This window comes from Macrotis lagotis, chromosome 1, assembly GCF_037893015.1.
Source record: "Macrotis lagotis isolate mMagLag1 chromosome 1, bilby.v1.9.chrom.fasta, whole genome shotgun sequence".
Lineage (NCBI taxonomy): Eukaryota > Metazoa > Chordata > Mammalia > Peramelemorphia > Peramelidae > Macrotis > Macrotis lagotis.
The window spans coordinates 838,657,256-838,668,127 of record NC_133658.1 but is presented as its reverse complement, the minus strand read 5'-3'; the positions used below and the strand labels follow the sequence as shown (position 1 = coordinate 838,668,127).

Sequence of the window (10,872 nt, the reverse complement as noted above, 5' to 3'; positions counted from 1 at the left end):
TAAAATAAAAAAAGTTCTTCACAATTAAAACCAATCCAACCAGGATTAGTAGGAATTCAAAAATCTAGGAAATAATTTTCACAATTAGTGTTTCTGATAAAGGATTAATTTCTAAAATAGAGAACAAAATCAAATTTATAAGACTACAAGTCTACAATTATCCAACTGACACATGGTTAGAGGATATGAACAGGCAGCTTTTAGATAAAGAAATTAAAACTATTCAAAGTCATTTGAAAAAATGTTCCAGATCATTGTTGATTAGAAAATACAAATTAAAAGAACTCTGAATGAATCAGATTGGCTAAGGTGACAAAAAAAAAAAGAAAATGATCAATTTGGAAAGGATGTGAGAAAATTAGTACACTAATGTAACTACTGGTGGTATTGTGAACTTAGCCAACAATTCTGAATGAGATGCCTAAAATGGAGTAATCCTAAAGGATAATAAAGGATAAAAAAAATTGTGTATACCCTTTGATCCAGAAATATCACTACTAGGTCTATATCCCAAATAGATCATAAAAAAACCAGAAAATGTCCCACATATACAGAAATATTTATAGCTGCTCTTGTTATAGTGGCAAAGAATTTAAAAATGAGGGGATATCCATCATTTGGGAATAGTTGAACAAATTTTGGTATATAAATGTTATGGATTGTTATTCTTCTGTAAGACATCGTGGGGATTGGAGTCAAGATAGCTGCAGGGGATCAGAATTTCTTATGAGCTTTCTCCAAATTATTTCAAAAAATCTTAAATTATGATTCTAACTAAATTTTTGGTAGACAGAATCCACAGAAAGATCCAGTGAGGCAATTCTCCAGCACAAGGTGACCTGGAAAATAATGGGAAGGCTCTGTTCCATGGGTTTGGAGAGGGCAGCAGTACACCAGAGTTAAGGAGCTTCAGCCTTCTGGGAACAGCCCTAGGGTGCCTGGGACCCTGGGAGCATGGGCTTCTGGCAGCAGAAGCAGTTTCCTGACTTGCCACTCCAGGGAGCACCAAGCACAGCTTGGAAGATCAGCAGGGAGAACTTTGCCTGAGCTAGCACAAAGCCCAGGTCTTCCTCACAGCTCCAGGGCAGAGGGGTGAGCTTGTGGTCCTTAACACACCAGAAGAGCAGTCAGAGCTTTCCATAAGAACTTGAAGAAACTGAGGTCCTTGTGGGGGTGTCCCAATAATACTCAAAAATTCAGGAAGCACCCCCAAACCAGGCACAGACTGGGGAATTGAGTAAATAGAACAAAAAAAACAAAGGAACCATAGAACCATAGACAATTACTTTGGTCCCATGGAGGACCAAAATACAATCAGAAGATGGGGAAGTCCAAGCTTCTGTATCTAAAGACTCCAAGAAATAAAGAACTGGGACTCAGGCTCTGAAAGAGCTCAAAAAAAGATTTTGAAAATCAAGGAAGGGAGTTAGAAGAAAAATTGGGAAAAAAAATGAGAGAGATACAGGAAAAACATGAAAACAAAGTCAACAGCATAGTCAAGGAGATCCAAAAAAAATGCTGAAGAAAATAACATGCTAAAAACCAGCTTAGGTAAAATGGATAAAACAGTTAAAAAGTTATTGATGAGAAGAATGCTTTAAAGAGCAGAATTGATCAGATGGAAAAGGAGATAAGAAAGCTCTCTGAGGAAAACCAATCCTTCAGATATAGAATGGAGCTAAAGGAAGCTGATGACTTTATGAGAAATCAAGACACAGTAGTGCAACACCAAAAGAATAAAAACTAGAAGAAAATGTGAAATGGCTCATTGAAAAAAACAACTGATCTAGAAAGCATATCCAGAAGAGATAATTTAAAAATTATTGGGTTACCTAAAAGTCATGATCAGGAAAAGAGCCTTGATATCATTTTTAAAGAATTTCTACAGGAAAATTGCCCTAATATCCTAGAAACAAAAGGTAAAATAAAAATTGAGAGAATCCACTGATCTCCCACAGAAAGAGATCCAAAAAAGCCCAACCCCAAGAAATATAGTAACCAAGTTCCAGAATTCCCAAGTCAAAGTGAAAATATTACAAGCAGCCAGAAGGACACAATTCAAATATCATGGAGTTGCAGTCAGGATCACACAGAACTTACCAAAATTCCTAAGACAAAGATAAAATATTATAAGCAGTCAGAAGGTAATAATTCAAATATCATGGAATTATAGTCAGAATCACATTAAGAGCTCATAGGACTTAGAAATAAAATATTCCAGAAGGCAAACAAGATTGGAATGCAACCAAGAATCAACTACCCAACAAAACTGAACATCCTTTTCCAGGGGAAAAGATGGACTTTCAATGAAACAGGGGAATTTCAAATGTTCCTGTTGAAATGACCAAAGATGAGTAGAAAGTTTGATCTTCAAGTACAGGACTCAGGTGAAAAAGTATAGAGAGGGTGGATGAGAAAGGTAAATTATGAGGGATTTAATGATGATTAACTACGTGTATTCCTACTTGGGAAGATGATACTGATAATACTCATATAAACCTTCTCAGTTAATAAGGCCATTAGAAGGGAGCTTATATAGACAAGGCACAGGAGGGAGATGAATTTGAAGGTATAATATATTGTAAAAATGGAGTCAATGAGTGAAAAGGAAATGTACTTGGGAAAAGGAAAGGAGCAGTAAGATAGATTAAGATATTTCATGTAAAAGAGTCAAGAAATAGCTTTTGCAATGGTATGGAAGGGGGAAGTGAGGGGAATGAGGGAGCCTTCATTGTCATCAGAAATGACTCAGAGAGGAAGCAGCATATACATTCAATAGGGTATAAAAATCTAGATCTAGAAAAAAAAGGAGAGAATGGGGACAGAGGAAGGGGAGGGAGGGGGAGATGTTTGTGACAGAGGAGAGGGTATATCATAAGAGAAGATAGTCTGATATAACACATTTTCTTTTTTTACTTTTTGCCAAGGTGGTGGGATTGGGTGGCCTGTCCAGGACCACGGGGCCAGATGATTACTGTGTCTCTGGGGTGGGAGGAAGGCTTGGGGCCTCTTTGCCCCAGGGCCAGTGCTCTGTCCACTGTGTCACTCAGATGCCTCACAGCACATTTTTGAAGAATAGCAGAGTGGAGGGAGAGAGAAAATATAATAAATGGTAGTGTGGAGGAATGGATGGAGGGAAATAAAATCAGTTACAGCAACTGTGGGAAAATATGGGAGTCACTTCTATGATGGACTTATGATAAAGAATGTGATCCACCCAAGACAGAGCTGATGGTATCACAACACAGACTGAAACACATTTTTTTCTCTTTCTTTCACTTTATTTCTCATGTGGGTTTTAGATTTTTGTGGGGGGGGTATTATGTTCAACATTATAACAAGAATATTTTAGTAATGTGTAAATAAATTAAAGAAAATTTTTAGAAAATTTTTAAAATTAAAAAAAAATATGAAGCATGCTATCCACTCCCTGCCAGAAAGGTGACAGACTCAGGGTAAGGGTACAGAGTGAGAAATAGATTGCCTGGATGTGGCTAATGCAGAAACTTGCTTTGCTTTTGCTTATTTATATACAAGGGTTTTGTTTTTCTTCCCACTCACCCCCACAATGGTGGGGTAGTTGGAAAGAAAAAAATTAATTATTTTGTTCTTTGAAAAAACATAAAATGTAATTATTAAAAAAAAAAGAAATCATAAGCAACCAGACTTTAGAAAAGCCTGGAAAGATTTGCATGAACTGAGGTTGAGTGAAGTGAGTGGAAGCAAGAGAACATTACCAAGGACAGTCCTAAAATACATGTTATGCTATCACATCCAGAGGAACAACTTTGAAGTCTGAATACAAAGCAATGAATACAATGTTCACTTTTAAAAACTACCTTTTTGGTTTTTTCTTTTATTCTTATGTTTTTTTTCCCCCCTTAGTTTTAATGCCTCATACCAGATTGTTCACTGCCATGCGGAGATAAGAGGGAAAGGAGGGTGGAAGAAAAATGTACAACTCATAAACTTGCAAATGGATGACTGATGAAAAACTACCTTGGTGTGGACTTGTAAAAATAAAATAAAATAAAATGATAAAGAGAAAAAATATCTAAAACTTGACAAGTCCAAAAAAAGCATATTAGCTTTTTTTCCAAGCACTAACTTTTCGTAATTTCCTTATTACTGTTGAGGATCCTCAGTGAGCATCTTCAACTCACCCTGCATATCTAAGGGATTGTCAAGTCCTGTAAACTTGTCTTCTTTATATTTTTTTAATATGTAGCTTTTTTCTCTTCTTTGACACTACCTCCACCCTGGTGGAGTACTATTAATGGCTGTGAATAAGAGTCCCTGCTTCATTTTTTTTTGACTTCACTCAATTCTTAACTCAGCCACATTTGATTTTCCTAAAAAAAAGTTATGACTATTTTACTTTTCTACTCAGTACACCCCAGTGATTCCCTATTATTTCCAAAATCAATTTAAAAATCTTTTCTGTTTAACTTTTAAAATCTTTTATTAACCCTTCCTGCCTTTCCAGTCTTTTTATAACTCATTCCCATTCACATCCTCTGCAATCCAGTGAACTCTAAGCTGTTCCTTGAACAAGATATTTCCTTTTCTCATACTTTTCACTCTCTATGCAACAGGTCTAAAATGATCTCCTTCTTCTGGATTTCTTAGTTCCTTAGTTAAAATCCTGCTTTCTGCAAGAAGTCTTCCTCAGTCCCTATGAATGCTGGTGCCTTCCCTCTGAGATTAACTCCAAATATTTCAATCGCCATTAAGCTTCTATTTATCGGATATCTACAGCTGCTATCTACTGAAAGATGTTTGTTAAACTCTTTTCTGGATGGAGAAAATATGTTTTAGTAGGTAGTCTCAAGAGTTATTTTAGCATCAGGGTATTAAACCCAAGCCACACCCAGCAAGAGAAGAGGATCTTAAAGTTAGGACAGTCCTTTGAAATATGTTGCTTCTTTGCTAGATGTTGCTCCTTGATAGTGCTCTATAATTTCAGCAAGGGTATCAAAATTTCATGAATCTCCATTTATACTTCTAATTGTTACCCTGGATCATGCAAATCATTCCTAGAATAGGAGATGAAAGAAATTTATCATAACTGTCCTGCATTCTGTACAACCATTAAAAATGTTTATATTTATAATTATTAACAGTATAACTTGTTCAAGATGCATACTGTGAATATTTGCTTTAAACATCTCTGATAAAATAGATAAAATAAATATCTCTTGTAACATCTATCAGATTAAGAGCCACTCCCTTAAAGATAAATTTCAAAATCAATAAAAAGGTAATTTTTAAGGGAAGTAAAGAATTTTGAGGGAAGAAAAGAATTCTCAACCACCATCTAAAAAAAGTGTTAAAGGACATTAATAGTCACATGAATGCAAATTAAAGTAACTCTAAATGACCACTTTTGATGAAAAAGGTTGAGGTTTGTGATTTTATCAATGAAGGAAATTCCCAGTGAGTATAATCAAAAAATATTGTAATACGCAGTGGGATATTTTCTACAGTTTCCTTGGCCCTGAGTATTTAGGAGATTAGCAAAGGGTTTAAAATCAGAATGTGTTAGGGTAGGACTTAAACACAGTTCTTCTTAACATCATTCAGATTCTTTATTCTAATGGAAAAAATAAGTGTTGATGGGACTATTAGGGACCAGAAATAATTCATTGTGGGTAAGACTATGATTGAGTCTGATCATTTGGAAAAGCAATGTCTGTGTTGCAAAATTATTCAAATCCAGAAAGTTTGTACCAAAGGGATTATTTGACAGGGGAGGAGGAAAAAGCCTATCTATATATACACACATACATGCACACACATGTACAATATGTATATGTATATATATCCATATATGTCCATATGTATGTATATATATATGCATATATATACACACACACAGCATTTCTATGTAGCAAAGAAAAAAATAGAAGCAAACTAAGTGTCCAATGATAGAAGACTGCCTGATTAAATTATGGCTGATTAATCCATCCATGAGCAAGCATTTTATGAAGCACCTATTGATTTCATCACCCTGTGCTAGAATGTAATATAATATAATTACATTAAAATGACAATAAATAGAATGAATTGAAGAAAAAGTCTTCAAAACTTCAATGAAGTAATACAGAATAAAAAATTCATAAATAATGTATACCAAATATAATATTAAATAGTAATGATTAAGTTAAAATAAAAGAATGATCATTAGTATTAGTTTGCTGAAGTTAAAGGTATACCTCCTCAACACTGTTGGTTTTTCACCCTCTCTAACTAGAGGTTAGAGACTTCTTCTCCCTTAATTATTTTAAAAGGGTCATTACTGCACCTTCTTCATATTCTACATATCTCTCCAAAGTTCAGCTCATGTACCACCTAATCCATGAAGTCTTCTCTAGTAGGATAGTAGGAACTCCATATCTCAACTTGTGAGTTTATCTAGAAGGAAACTTTTTTAATGTCTTGGGTAAGGGACGGAGAACAGTTTAAGATGAAACTGAGCTTATGAGTATTGGTTAATAGAAGAATTCTAGCATATTCAATAGAATAGGGAAGTAAGGAAGACAGGATTTTCAAGGTAAATTTCTGATAGGGAAATATTGAGTTTAGAGTCCTCCAAATGTCTGTACTCATATTTATGTCTTGCATTGTGTTATTACAAATGGAGAATGAAATTCCAGGAAGAGGTTGATGCATGAGGGTATAGATATGAGAGTCATCTGGGAAAGCTAGATAGTGTGGGAGACAGAGTACTGACACTGGAGTCAGGAGGACCTGAGTTCAAATCCAGCCTCAGACATTTGATACTTACTAGCTTTGTAACCTTGGGCTAATCAATCAACAACACTACCTTGCAAAAATCAAAAGAAAAAAAAAGAACTGAGTGTCATCTGCATGACAGTGTAACTGAATAGTGGATAGAATCATTAAAAGAAAAATGCATATTATATATGAGCTTTATGGAATACCTACACTTTAAAGGTAGACATAGAATACAAGAATGTTTCCAGCATCTTAAATTCAACATTTTAGAAACTAAACATCTTTCTCACAAAATATGCTTTTCCTTCCAACTTCCCTTTTCCTTTTGAACCATTTTCTCCTAATCTGCTAAACTTGAAGCCCCAGTCATCATTGGATTTGGGGAGATGAGGAAGAAAAAAAAGTGAATTAATTATGTTACAATAATTATAAGTGATCTTACCTTTACAATATTTCTCTCATTCACACTATTATTTATCTTCATTATAATAGATTGAGGCATTTGTCACCTCTCAAATGTTCTATCATAATGCATTTTAATGGTTTTTGACAGATCTAGTCTCTGTCCTCTCATACTTCATTCAGCAGTCTTATAATGTAGCTAAAATGCAAGTCTGTGCTGAAGACTAGAATGATTTGTTTCTATGATGTTAATGTTAATTTACAATCTTTCGAAGAAGTCTCTGTAATAACTGGTGAAGATGACATGAGTTAGAGACGTGCAAAATAGAGGCACTTGCCCAGAGCTACCCACATCTGATTCAATGCCCTGCTTTCTGAAATTTTAGATTAGCCAGCTATCACATTATAAGTTAATTAACTAACAAAGTGTGTCATGTAAGCACTTATTTTTTTTGTCATGAGATCTCAACACAACTACAAGGAGTACCATATTTTCTTCTCTCAGAATGCATGAACTCTCTCATAACTGAAAGGAAAGTCAGTTTAGATGTGATGAAAAGCTAAATATATTATCTTAAATATGTAAGCAATCAACAAAATTACAGAATTTCTCTCCTATCTGCATATACTTTGAACTTCCATCTCATTACTTGTAATCTTTGTCATGACCCTCCTGATTAAGAGAATACTTTGCCACGTATTTGAAACAATCAGGCAAGATGAAACCCAAAGTGTTAAAAAAATTACTTCCATATGGATACCAGTCAGCTTAGGAGTCAATATTTCCCTTTTTCCTTTGAAAAACTAGTTCCTTTTCAGTCTGTAAAAGAGTTTGAGCAAGAGAAAACAAAAAGGATTTGATTAGACAAGTTTTTATATGTGTATATTTTTTTTAGTTAGCACTCTGTTTGGACAGATTTTCACAAACATTTATTTTTATGAACAAGAAAATTTCAAATTTAGCAGTTCTATTACTTATTAAAAATATTCTTCTGCCAAAGGGTATTTAGACTTTACCAGAAAGTCTACACACACACACACACACACACACACACACACACACACTCACTCACAAATATACCCATATAGGTTAATAACTCTTGTTGAATAAAATAGTCCTTGTCAAGAATAAATTGGTTTTTTCCAACTCTAATAGCTTCTATTTCAATGATTCTACTATTGCTAAGTATATCTGTAGGTCCTCTATGATTTTAGGGTCTATGTTAGGGCAAAGACTTTGATTTTTAAAGGTATTCTAAGTGTTTTGCTATAGATCTGAAAGCTGTAACATATGTTAACAAAAGGAAGTGTTTAAACAGATACTGTGTCATCAATAGTCAATGAAACTTATTGCATGACTCTAGGAATGTACCTTAATCCTGGAGAAAAGTTTTGTTCTTTGGCAAGTTGAAAAATGCTTTTCTTCTATTTCTATCCATGATCTCCTTTTTTAGGGGCCCCAAGCAACTCTGGATATGACAGATGCATGACATAAAACCCAAAAGAATTCACAAAGGCCAGTAATTAGCTAAATGAAACCCCCTCCTAGGGATATTTGTATTTTAATGTGTTATATCAATGGATTTGAGAAGACTAAAATACCTTCAGGATGTTACTACCTTTAATCTAAGGTCAAATCCTACCTTCTATAGGATGCCCTTGCCAGTTCCCTTCCTCTCTGTGATTAACTTCCATTTTCTCCATCTATATCTTGCACCCATTATATCTCCCCTATTGAACTCCTTGAAAGTCAATTCATGTTTTATCTTTCTTTTATTCCATTAGTTCCAGTGTCTGGTGCATAGAAGTTACAATAATTACTTATTGATTTATTGACTGACCACCAAACTCAATCAATACTTTTTGATTGAAGACCCAAGGTAAGAAATATTAATGCCAGAGGATCTAAAATGTCATTAGTTTGGAAACACTTCAGGTAGGTTTTCTACATAATTCCTAATGTGAGATCAGCCTTGCTAGGAATGAATGATAGACATAAAGAAAACATATCAATATGCCCACTTACTTTTGAGTCTTTGCCCCTCATCTGAATTCGATGTGTTCTACTACAAACACATGAGCAGGTATTTTCTCTTTTGATGAGTTTTGGCATATATAGTCAGGAAGACTAGTGGTCACTGCATTCCACACACATTCCCAGATCCACTTTGTCTTCAGATCATAGATAAGAGGGTTCAGCATAGGAGGAATGACTAGGTAGAAATAAGCCAACAGTACCTGGGTGTGTAAGGGCACTGTATGTGACCCTATCCAGGCCATATAGACAGACAATATGCCTGGCAAGTAAAAGAGGATCATGACACTTACATGGGAATCACATGTGCTAAGTGCTTTGACCTGTGCATCTCAAGACGGGAGACAGAACACAGCTCAGAGGATTAGACTGTAGGAGGTAGCAATGAAGGTCACATCAATCCCAGCAATGATGAAGGTAACAATCAAACTATAGAGACTGCTGGGCATGTGATTGCCACAGGCCAGTTTGGCCACAGCTATGTGTTCACAGTAAGAATGAGGGACCACATGGGAGCCACAGTATGGCAGATGGACCATCATCCATGTTATTGGAGTCATAGCTGTGATAGCTCTTGCTATGATGACCACACCCATCTCTATCATAACACACGTTGTGAGAATGGTTTGGTAGTGCAGAGGTTTACAGATAGCTATATAGCAGTCAAAGGCCATAGCCAGGAGTAACCCTGCTTCTACAGCTGAGGTAGAATGAACAATGTACATCTGGGTGAAACAAGCAGTAAAGCCAATGATACCATTGCCTGACCAGAAGATGTTCAACATCTTGGGGATCAGTGATGTTGACAGGATAATGTCAACAGCTGCCAAAACACATATGAAGTGATACATAGGCTCATGTAGAGCATTGTCAGTCCAGATCACAGTCACAATGATAATATTTCCTAATAGAGCTGCAGAGTACATGGCACTCAGTGGAACTATCAGCCAAAGGTGAGCTGCCTCAAGACCTGGGACACCCAGAAGGATGAAAGTAGCTGTATTCAAAAATGTGTAGTTGGAGCAAAAAGAAAACACACACACACACACACACACACACACACACACACACACAAATAATTTCAGCTCTAACACACATGGAAAACCCTGGAAGCTATAAGGATTCAGCTGTAGGATGGATAAGACCCAGAAGTCTTTAAGTCACATAAATAGATCATCTGACAGTGCATGGCGAGACAGACCAGATGATCAGACTTAGAGAACCTTAGAATTAGGGATATGGTAAATGGAAAATTCTGAAATTAAATCCCATTTTATAGGAAGGAAGGGAATTTTAATTTCTATCTCATGCAAGACTTGTGAACGGTAATGCAAGAGAGTAAAGGAGCAAGGTGCCTTGAGTGATGGCCGGATATCCCCTAATTAGTTGCAAAGATGGTCTCTGGGAAAAATGGAGATCAGAAGAGGAAACAAGGGGTGAGATGAAGGAGAATAGGGATCCCCTGATCATAGCAGGTCTTTCTGCTCTCCATTTCCCTACTACCATGATGGAATGATTCTGAGATAGCCACATTGCAGTACAGGGACCTGCAAAGGTAACAGATCCAATAATTCTTAACAGATTCATGTAATGATATGAACTCCAGAGAGATAAGATACCCAAATTTATTTAGTGAATTAGTATCCTAGGTATCATTAAAAATAAATACCCTAACTCCCACCCCAGGCTCTTTCTCT

The 10,872-nt window shown here is 35.8% G+C and overlaps 1 pseudogene; it reads right to left on the bottom strand.

The window, feature by feature from the left end:
• Nucleotides 1-9,162: 9,162 nt before the first annotated feature.
• On the bottom strand, nt 9,163-10,200 carry LOC141507551 (olfactory receptor 52I1-like; annotated as a pseudogene).
• Nucleotides 10,201-10,872: the final 672 nt, after the last annotated feature.